This window comes from Castor canadensis, chromosome 14 (genome assembly GCF_047511655.1).
Source record: "Castor canadensis chromosome 14, mCasCan1.hap1v2, whole genome shotgun sequence".
Taxonomy (NCBI): domain Eukaryota; kingdom Metazoa; phylum Chordata; class Mammalia; order Rodentia; family Castoridae; genus Castor; species Castor canadensis.
In genome coordinates, this window is record NC_133399.1 from 34,516,505 (window position 1) to 34,527,070 (window position 10,566).

General features: G+C 36.1%; 2 pseudogenes; one reads left to right on the top strand and one right to left on the bottom strand.

Annotated features, from left to right (window-relative positions):
• Nucleotides 1–3,444: 3,444 nt before the first annotated feature.
• Nucleotides 3,445–5,323, bottom strand: LOC141416239 (U6 snRNA-associated Sm-like protein LSm5 pseudogene; annotated as a pseudogene).
• A 3,517-nt stretch (nt 5,324–8,840) lies between these two features.
• LOC141416240 (olfactory receptor 7G3-like) lies at nt 8,841–9,775 on the top strand (annotated as a pseudogene).
• Nucleotides 9,776–10,566: the final 791 nt, after the last annotated feature.

Here is a 10,566-nt window from a genome sequence, read left to right on the forward strand (position 1 = left end):
TGGGAGAAAGAGGGAAATGAAAAGAGTATGATAGAACATTGTATCACATAACATAAGATGTGAAGGTAGAGGATCCAAGGATGTGCACTGAAAGCTGTTGAAAAATTGGTGGTGTGAGGTAAAGGGGTAAGAGAGAGTAATGAGAGAGTTTGAATGGACCATGACTTATGGATGCACTCTTTTCAACTAAATTACAACTCCTAAATTCACATAATCTCCAAAATGCCCATAAAATTACAAACCCATCAGTGTATAAGTTTAGATAACTTCAGAGCCCTTATGATCCAATTATTTCTTCAAAACTGCATCTCTGAACAAGGCTGTATTGAGGACCAAACCTTCAACATATAAGCTGTGGGGTATATGTCATATCCAAACTATACAAGTGTTCATGTCTATTTTTCATTCAAACCCTTAGTTGCTCCAGGTAACCAAAACATTGGTGACTTTCACTGGCATCTATTTCCTGTGACAACTCAGCCAGTTCATGAAGGTCCTATAAGAGAAAAAATTTTAGTCACTGTGAACTTCTTCCATGTTATGGTATCTGCCCTTGAGTCTTTATTTCTCGGGGGCTTTACAGAACAAATCTGCTTACCTGGCCCTTCACTGGTAATGTCTGATTCAGAACAAGATGAAATTTTGTCTAAGAAGAATCTCTCCAGCTCCCTTGAGTACACACCAAATAATGAGATTTCCATGGAGGTAAAAGGAAATGTGGTAGGAAGAGAATAAGACACTGTGTTCTCCTATGGTCAAGGCACCAGTCATGCAGGAGTTTCTACCTTCTGTGATATGTGCATCTAAAGGATTTTCCCTTGGGAAGGAAATCTCAGTGCACCCAGGACTAATGAGCACATTTCATAATTGAAAATTCAGGGTTACAGAGACTACAACTGATTGGCCTATTTAATGGGCAGCCGTCCTGAGATCAGTAAAAGCACACATGATCTTCCATCCAGAAATTATGTCCTTGCACAGGAGCTCATTTCCTTCTTGGTCTACGTGTCCTTCCAAGAGAAACATCTGCCATCTTCATCTCTCAATTTCAAGAGAGAAGGTAGAAACTCCCTAACTGATGTCTTGAAGGTAAACTGAAATTTCTTCAAAAATTCTTTACAAATTTGCAGTTTAATAATCTCTTTCTCTCTCTTTCCTTCCCTTCCCTTTTTTTTCATCCTTTCCCTTCTCCTCCTCCTATACTATCTGTTTCTCATTGACATTTTTATTTCTGTTCTTCATTTTCTATCCTCCCTTCTTCCCTCCCTCTCCTTCCCTCCCTTCCTTCTTTCTTTCCTTCCTTCCCTCCTTGAAACCCATAAATTAAAAGAATGATCACATGCATTAAGTTGAATGTGAGACTCCAAATTAGGGTTTTGCCCCTTCTTGGTATATTTACTTTTCAATCATCTTTCATTATAGTCAGATCATACTCTACCTTCCAAACTGCAGAGACTTTATTCATCTGAGTATGAATTAGCCCTTTCAAAAAGTGCATAATAATTATCTAGTTTCCTTCATGCTTTTATCTGCCAATGGGGTAGAATTAATTCAGTTTTCAACTTAACCATTTCTGGTCCCAGATTTTATCCTTTGAAATCACATCTCATCCTTGATTTTTGGAAATATCTTGGGGAGCTGAAATTATAAGTAGTAGTTGAGCCTTTGTGTAGCATGCACAAAGTCCTGAGTTTTATCCCCAGCACCGTATACTTAAAATGATGCATACAAATGATACTTATCTACGGAGTGTAATGTGATGATTCAATACATGTGACCATTATGTAAATTTATCTGTATACTTACTGTAAGTATCATCTGATCTTCTTTACATTTTTTGAAATAAGAGAATCAAAAATTACTCCTGAGCTCTCTTTTCATGGCACAGAATACCTTTATTCTTCACAGTCCTCCTACTGTGCAACTGGAACACTATTGCTTGACTGTGAAGACTCTAGGAGTTAAGAGTCCATGTAGACCCAGTGAGCTCCCTTGCCAGTCCTACTGTGTATTTTAAAACTCCAAAGGAAGTAGCAGGAAACACTCTAAAGTAATGCAAAGCACCATGAGTAATAAAATACACAAGGTGAAGTTACATTCCAGATTTAGCCATTTAATTCTGCCAGTCAGATCAACATACTTTAATTTTTTTAATTTGTTTAAAAAGTAGTAACACACAAAAGCCCTTTTAATTGTTTATTCCCAACCTTGCATTCCCAGGAGACATGAGTCTTTGAATTTGGAGACAATCCACCATCCTTGGTTTAATGCTATTATGACATGTAAGTATACTATATAAAAATTATAGAAAATGCAAATGTCCACCAATATTTGAATATTTGTTAACATTAGTGCAGACCTGATTGAATCAATATTGAGCAGTATAGGAAATGAGGTGTTGTCACAAACAAATGTAAATTCTGAATTAAAAATACAGTACAATATCAAGTAAATGCTTATGGATGTGTCCTAGCTCACTTTAAGGCCTCAAGGAGATTGATACATGCAATGTCCACTATCACAGTTATCCCTGGGGAGAGAAGGATTGAGATTTCAGGAATAAACTGCAAAAATGATTATTTGCACAATTTTATTAATTTGTAAAACAGGACACAAGTGTATTACAGTATTTGAATTCATGATGTTGACTCATGAGTTTAAGCACTTCATTGCCACTTTTTTGTACATTTCAGGATGCTTCAAATATTGCATTATATCAAGACAAACAGATAATTATTTTAAAGGGTATTTTATTTATAAAATCTTCACACTGCTATTGCTACCATTTTGTAAAATTCTTTTTTCATAATATTTTTAATTTAATTTTATACATATAAAACTATTTTAAAGATTCATTTAGAATAGCTAAAATGTTTCATATAATAGCATGTAATTTTCTCAGAGAAGACCAGGCACCTTTGCATGTCACAGATTCGTGTCACAATAGGGAATTCATAATTGGATCAATAACAATCCATGTCTTATGTTCAAGTGGCCCATGATTTATAATCACTTATCTTGTTCCAGGCAATGTCAACTCTTGCTCAAAGCCTCAGCTGTGAAAAACAGGTCTTGGGATATTGTCTCACTGAACCATTCAATAGCACAAATGTGGTGGTGCCATGTTGTCACCCTGACCATGATACCCTATTACAGAAATTCTTTAGCTACACTTCCAAGAACAGCAGATAGAGCTCATGTTGTTACTATATTACAGTTTTCACTTATAAAACTGAAAAGGTGTTTTCTTCAGATTTCAAAGAACAAAGTCTTTTTCCTGTGATAAATCAAATTTACAAAAAAGGGCATATAATGGATTTTTGAAACATTCCATTTAAAATGAATCTTCCCTTTGTAGAATTTAAATACTAAATTGAAAAACTGAAAAAAATTCTCTGTTGCTACTACAAGGCAAAAGAGAATTAGCATAAGTGAAAAATCCATTCATACTTCAGGTCATTCTCCAGGAACCAGTACCATTATATTATCTCCATTTAGCAAAATCTGATCTAATTCACTCATTTTTTCTTCTGGTGTGGTTTCAAACTCTAACATCTTCTATCAGCACATTAACAAGTCATTAATTAAATCCTCGAAATGTACTCACAATCTCTTTGTCATGATGTGAGTTCTTAACCCTATATGTTTGTCCATAAGCTCTAGTGTAAAGAACTGTGGGTAGTTAACAACTTTAGACTCCATGGCTACCCCAGAAATGGCCTGAATTATGTCAGTTCTTCATTGCATCTTTTTCTGGTTCCAGGATCTGTTTCTCAAGAATGTGGCTAAGTCATAGGACATTGGAGAGGCTTAGAGCCAGTCCTGAGCTGGTCCATACTGGAATTCTCCAGAGATCAGTACTGAGGTTCCATGATCATCTAAATCAATAAATGAGGTAGCTAAACCAGAAAAATAGTAGGGTCTTATACTCTCAATATTATTTTTCTAGCATTATATGTGTTACAAGTGGAAGACATGAATTAAGAAAAAATAAAGTAGTGACAAATGCTAGAGAATTCAATGGGATTTACATTTGTTCTCACAAACTGTAATAAAGTGAAAGTGATACAAAAAGAAAAAGGAACAAGTAGTTCTATCTAGGTCATGAGTTTATCCAGGAAACTTAATCATAATGACTCCCAATAAGTACTTATTATTATCAAATAGTCATTCCTATCTTTTTAACTGCTATTCATATGGTCAAGGAATGATGAACGGAAGTGAGTAGGTGTATTTTAGAAATTATCTGTAAGGAAAAGTAAAGATTTTCTATGAATGTTTTATAATATAATCAAAACATAAAGAAAATACTAGACAAGATGTTCTGAGGCATTTTGTTTCTTTGTGGCCCTAAGGAAGAAACGCATGGCTCATGCATGCCAGACAAGCACTCTAACATTGATTTATATCCCTAGCCCTGTTCTCAGGTTTCATTTGCACATACTGTGAAAAGTATGCCAAAACATTGCAATTACTTTGTAAGTTTATAAATCATAAAAGGATAATTATCCAGGTATATTTGGTTCAACCTTCCTTCTCTCCAACCGTCAATCTGAAAATATGCCTAAATTGCATAGATATCAAAGTTAATTGAGACATGTTTCATCTAGGACTCTAAAAATAACATACATAAGATGATTGCTATTTCATTTGGTTTGATTATTGGCTCCTTATATATAATATTCTTTTTCCAAAATTCTGTCAGGGGAAAAGTGCTTCACTTAGCTGCAGAGAAGGGAATTTTAGCCTTCAATAATGAAGGGAAAGTCACAGCAACGTACTTTCCCATCTCTTTCTCTTTCTCTCTTTCTCTCTCTGTCTCTCTCTCTCTCTCTCTCTCTCTCTCTCTCTCTCTCTCTCTTGCTCTCCTCTGTTTCTATCTCAGATAATAACCCATGGATATATTTCCAAGTTCACCACACTCATGACTAAAATGGCCACCTGTTCTTAATTATACAGTGAAGGATATGGAGCTCTTACTAGCCTGGGTCATTGAATTACTTGGTGGAGTAGAACCATTGGGCCTGTATTCATGAAAGTCAATCATATTTGAACAAAAATCTATCCCATTAAAGAATAATACAAGACTTCATTTGATCTGAACATTTTTTATCTTAACCACAGGTCCTGAAGCTATACCCTGTCTAATCCCAACACCAGCTATGTTGTCATCTGATGTGGGTCATCTACACTACCATGACCCAGTGAATGTGCTGGGGATATTGTTCACTAGGAAGTCATTAAAGTTTGTCAAATGGAAAAGATAGAACCTAAGAAATGTCATAGGAAGCTGAGTTCTGGGTTGGTGAAGATAGTACCTCATAATGGCTCAATGTACCAGCACTGGGGTCAGGCATTCTGACCCAAATCATGGCTCTGCCCAATTTGCAGTATCTTTATGCAGGTCATTAAACCACCAAGTGTCCAGTGTCCTCACTGATAAATGAGTGAGAGTGGTACCTATTCTTAGGTATTATGAAAGGATTGAAGTACCTAACATTTTAAATATCTACATTATTGCTTAACATACAATGACAGTTAATATTACCTTTACATTATTTACAAGATTGGTTAGTCAAAAGGCAAATGAAAATTTTAGGAGGACTCAGTTGTTAAATATGAAAAAGAAGGTACCTTGTGGGCAGGAGTTACTACTAATAATGAAAGAAAGAATGGTTTGGGATCTTAAACAGAAGACTATAAAATATACTTTACATTAGGTCAAGGGAGATGTGGGAATGCCAGCCTTATAACAGAAAGCATCAGGAGAAAAACTGAGGAGGTTGAAACGGCTAAAGGAAGGACAATTTGAGAAGATGAAAAACTGCAGTGCAATATATCAAGTATATTTAAAAGTCCTGTTCATCTTTGGATGATTGTAAAATACAATCTATTATTTTTATTATGAATTTTAAATCATTATATAATAATGATATGCTGTAACATTAATATTACATAATATATTATACAAAACAATAGTAATTAAACATATATCAATATAATTCTTGACATATAATTCATAATTTCCTAGCAATTTATCATTACTATTATTTTGCAGAACTAGAGGTTGAATAAAGGACCTGACACATACTGAGCAAGTATTTTGCCACTGAGCTACACCCACAACCTTATAATTCCTTATAAGTGATCAAGATGGATTCATACTTTCTATAAGAAGTCCACCATAGGGTGAACACTTAATTAAGGAAAGTTCCATGTTGGTACATATTTCAACCTGAAAATTAGGAAAGAATCACAATGTTGGCATTTTGTATCTCAATAATTAGTGTGCCTGATAATATTTAATAAACAAGGCAAGCAAGACCTATCCATTTCCATAAGAAAATATTTAATTATACTAGCCAAATATTGAACTTAAGTCTAATAAAATTTCTAGACCAGAGGTTGTAAAAATAATTATAAAGTTTCACATGGTAAATATTTCAGGCTTTGATCCATATTACCTCTAGAAAAGTGTTCAACTCTGCTTTTGTAGCATAAAAGCAGGCATAAAAATACATAATGGATGGGCTGTGGTCTATGTAATCATTATTTACAAAACAAGCATAAGCAGGATTCAGCCCCAAAACTGTTTTCTCAATCTATATTCTAGAGTATAGAAATAATAATATTGTTATAGACCTATCAATAAAGAAAATTGCTATAGTTTGAATATGGAATGCCCCCAGAGGCCCATATTTAAATGGCTCAGTCATCTGCTTAAACTATTGAGAGATGGAAGAAACTTTAAAAAGGTGGTCCTGATGGAGGTGTCCAGGGCATTTCAAATCATGCCCTCAAATGGAATTTTGGGATCCTAGTCTCTTCCCCTCTTTCATTCTCCAGCTATAATTGGAGAAGTCTTGCTCCACCATGACCTCCACCCATGATGAGCCTACATAAAACCAAGACAATGGCACCAACCCATCATGGCCTTGAAACATTAGCCAAAATAACCCTTTGTCTTACAAACTGATTTCTCAGGTATTTGATATAGTGACACAAAGCACAATAGCAGTAATGTTTCTTTCTATTGTATTTTCTGTAGGTACCTGTATTTGAAAAAGAATAGGTGGGACCTAAAACCTTGGGGACTATAGCTAACAACAATGAATTGTGATGTTTAAATGTCTAGAAGACAGGTTCTTTTTATTTTATCATGTGGCCTTTTATCTTGAAAAGAGCAAATTTTCAGCAAAGAATTGATAAATGTATCAAGTGGCAGGCAGATAATTACACTGATTTGATCAGTGAACAATGTACCCATGTATGACAGTACAGCATTCTACCTCATAAGTATGTGTCAATTAAAATATAAATACAGAAATAATTGGGATAGCTCATCAAAGCTTCTGCTCATCAAAAAAATGGTCTCTAAACTGAAGAGAACACCCACAGAGTGGGAGAAAATATTTGCCAGCTACACATCAGACAAAGGACTGATAACCAGAATATATAGGGAACTCAAAAAACTAAATTCTCCCAAAACTAATGAACCAATAAAGAAATGGGCAAGTGAACTAAACAGAACTTTCTCAAAAGAAGAAATTCAAATGGCCAAAAAACACATGAAAAAATGCTCACCATCTCTAGCAATAAAGGAAATGCAAATTAAAACCACACTAAGATTCCACCTCACCCCTGTTAGAACAGCCATCATCAGCAACACCACCAACAACAGGTGTTGGTGAGGATGCGGGGAAAAAGGAACCCTCTTACACTGTTGGTGGGAATGTAAACTAGTACAACCACTCTGGAAAAAAATTTGGAGGCTACTTAAAAAGCTAAACATTGATCTACCATTTGATCCAGCAATACCACTCTTGGGGATATACCCAAAAGACTGTGACACAGGTTACTCCAGAGGCACCTGCACACCCATGTTTATTGCGGCACTATTCGCAATAGCCAAGTTATGGAAACAGCCAAGATGCCCCACCACTGATGAATGGATTAAGAAAATGTGGTATCTATACACAATGGAATTTTATGCAGCCATGAAGAAGAATGAAATGTTATCATTCGCTGGTAAATGGATGGAATTGGAGAACATCATTCTGAGTGAGGTTAGCTTGGCCCAAAAGACCAAAAGTCATATGTTCTCCCTCATATGTGGACATTAGATCAAGGGCAAACACAACAAGGGGATTGGACTTTGAGCACATGACAAAAACGAGAGCACACAAGGAAGGGGTGAGGATAGGTAAGACACCTAAAGAATTAGCTAGCATTTGTTGCCCTTTACGCAGAGAAACTAAAGCAGATACCTTAAAAGCAACTGAGGCCAATAGGAAAATGGGACCAGGAACTAGAGAAAAGGTTAGATCAAAAAGAATTAACCTAGAAGGTAACACACACACACAGGAAATTAATGTGAGTCAACTCCCTGTTTGGCTATCCTTATCTTAACCAGCAAAAACCCTTGTTCCTTCCTATTATTGCTTATACTCTCTCTACAACAAAATTAGAGATAGGTACAAAATAGTTTCTGCTGGGTATTGAGGGGGTGGGGGGGAGGAAGGGGGTAGAGTGGGTGGTAAGGGAGGGAGTGGGGGCAGGGGGGAGAAATGGCCCAAATCTTGTATGCACATATGAATAATAAAACAATAAAAATAAATAAATAATAAAAAATAAAATATATAAATACAGAAATAATTGGGATAGGGTTGTGGATTGAGAGAGTAAGTGCTGAGTGAAATGCAAAGTAAGAATAGGAAACGAGAGAAAGAAGGATAGGAGAGAAAGTGTACCTGCTTTGATTTCACAGCATAGACAGGATTAAGAAGGTTTTCCTAGAGTTATTTCTTATAACCTTAATTTTTTCTGTCAGATCCATCAACATGTATCCAGCAAATCTCTCAGACGCTACAATATTCCTTCTCCTGGGACTTTCAGAGAATCCAAATCTGTATCCCATCATCTTTGGACTGAACCTGTTCATGTACCTGGTCATTATGCTTGGGAACCTGCCCATCATCCTAGCTGTCGGCTCTGATTCCCATCTCCACACCCCCATGTACTTCTTCCTCTCCAACCTGTCCTTGGCTGACATCTGTTTCATCTCCGCCACAGTCCCAAACATGATTGTGGACATCCAACCTCACAACAGAGCCATACTCTATGTAGGATGCCTGACACAGATGTTTAATTACATCATTTCTGGAAATACAGATAATATGCTTCTGACTGTAATGGCCTATGACCGGTTTGTGGCCATCTGTCATCCACTGAGGTACAATGTCATCATCAACCCCAATATCTGTGTGCTCCTAGTTCTTCTATCACTCATTAGTGTCCTGGCTGCCCTGCTTCATACTTTCATGGCACTGCAGCTCTCATTCTACACAGACCTGGAAATTCCTCACTTTTTCTGTGAACTGGTTGATATTCTCAGGCTTGCCTGTTCTGATATCCTCATGAATAACATCCTGGTGTGTGTGTTGGCCATCCTCTTGGGAGTTGCTCCCCTCTCTGGCATAATTTTCTCTTACACTCAAATTGTGTCCTCTGTCCTGAAAATTTCATCAGCTGGTGGAAAGCATAAAGCTTTCTCCAACTGTGGGTCACACTTCCTTGTTGTTTTCTTGTTCTCTGGAACAAGTTTTGGGGTTTACCTGATTTCTACTGGTACCCACTCCTCCAGGAAAAGTGCATTGCCTCAGTGATGTACACCGTGGTCACCCCTATGATGAACCCTTTCATTTACAGCCTGAGAAACAAGGACATGATGAGAGCTGTGAGGAGCCTCATCTCTAGAGTGACACCTTTCCACTGATGCATCAGTTGCTTTGGACTTACACCATAAGTGACGCCAAAGTGAAACGAGTAATGAGTGAATCAGAAAGCCTGACCAAAGTCCTTGAAAATGTGAGACCAAGGATCATATTTTTAAAGTGACGATTGGAAGATCAGTTCAGACATGTTAAAATGCTACCTGTGCTATACCATAACTATGCTGCTATTTACTATTTCAATTCTAAGATTTGCTTTCTCATCTCTAAAGACAGAATTGTTAGATTAGTTCAAATATAATAATGTAAGAGAATAATAATATTTTTGCCAATGATAGAACACACATGCAATAGAATTCAAAAAAGATTACAATGATGCTGAAAATTTTGTTGATTAATGATACTAACAGCTATGGTAATATATATTGTAGGTTTTTAAATGTTTGTGGTGATAATGTAAATAAACCTACTGTACCTTTTGTACAAAAATATGTATGTAAAATTTTATATAGCAGTGTTGATAATAAATGGTTATTAATGGTTCCTGTACTTAATATACTATATATTTTATTTTATCTTATTCTTTTTTATGGATTTATGCATGATGAACCATCCTTGCATCCCTGGAGTGAAATCAACTTGTTCATGGTGTATGATCTTTTTCACGTGTTATTGAATTCTGCTTGCCAGACTTTGGTGAAAATCTTTTGTCTGTATTCATTAAAGATATTGGTCTATAATATTCTTTACTGGTTGCATCTTTATTGGACTTTGAATGAATATAATACTGGCTTCAGTGAATGAGTTTGGTACTGTTCCTTCCCTTTCTATTTCC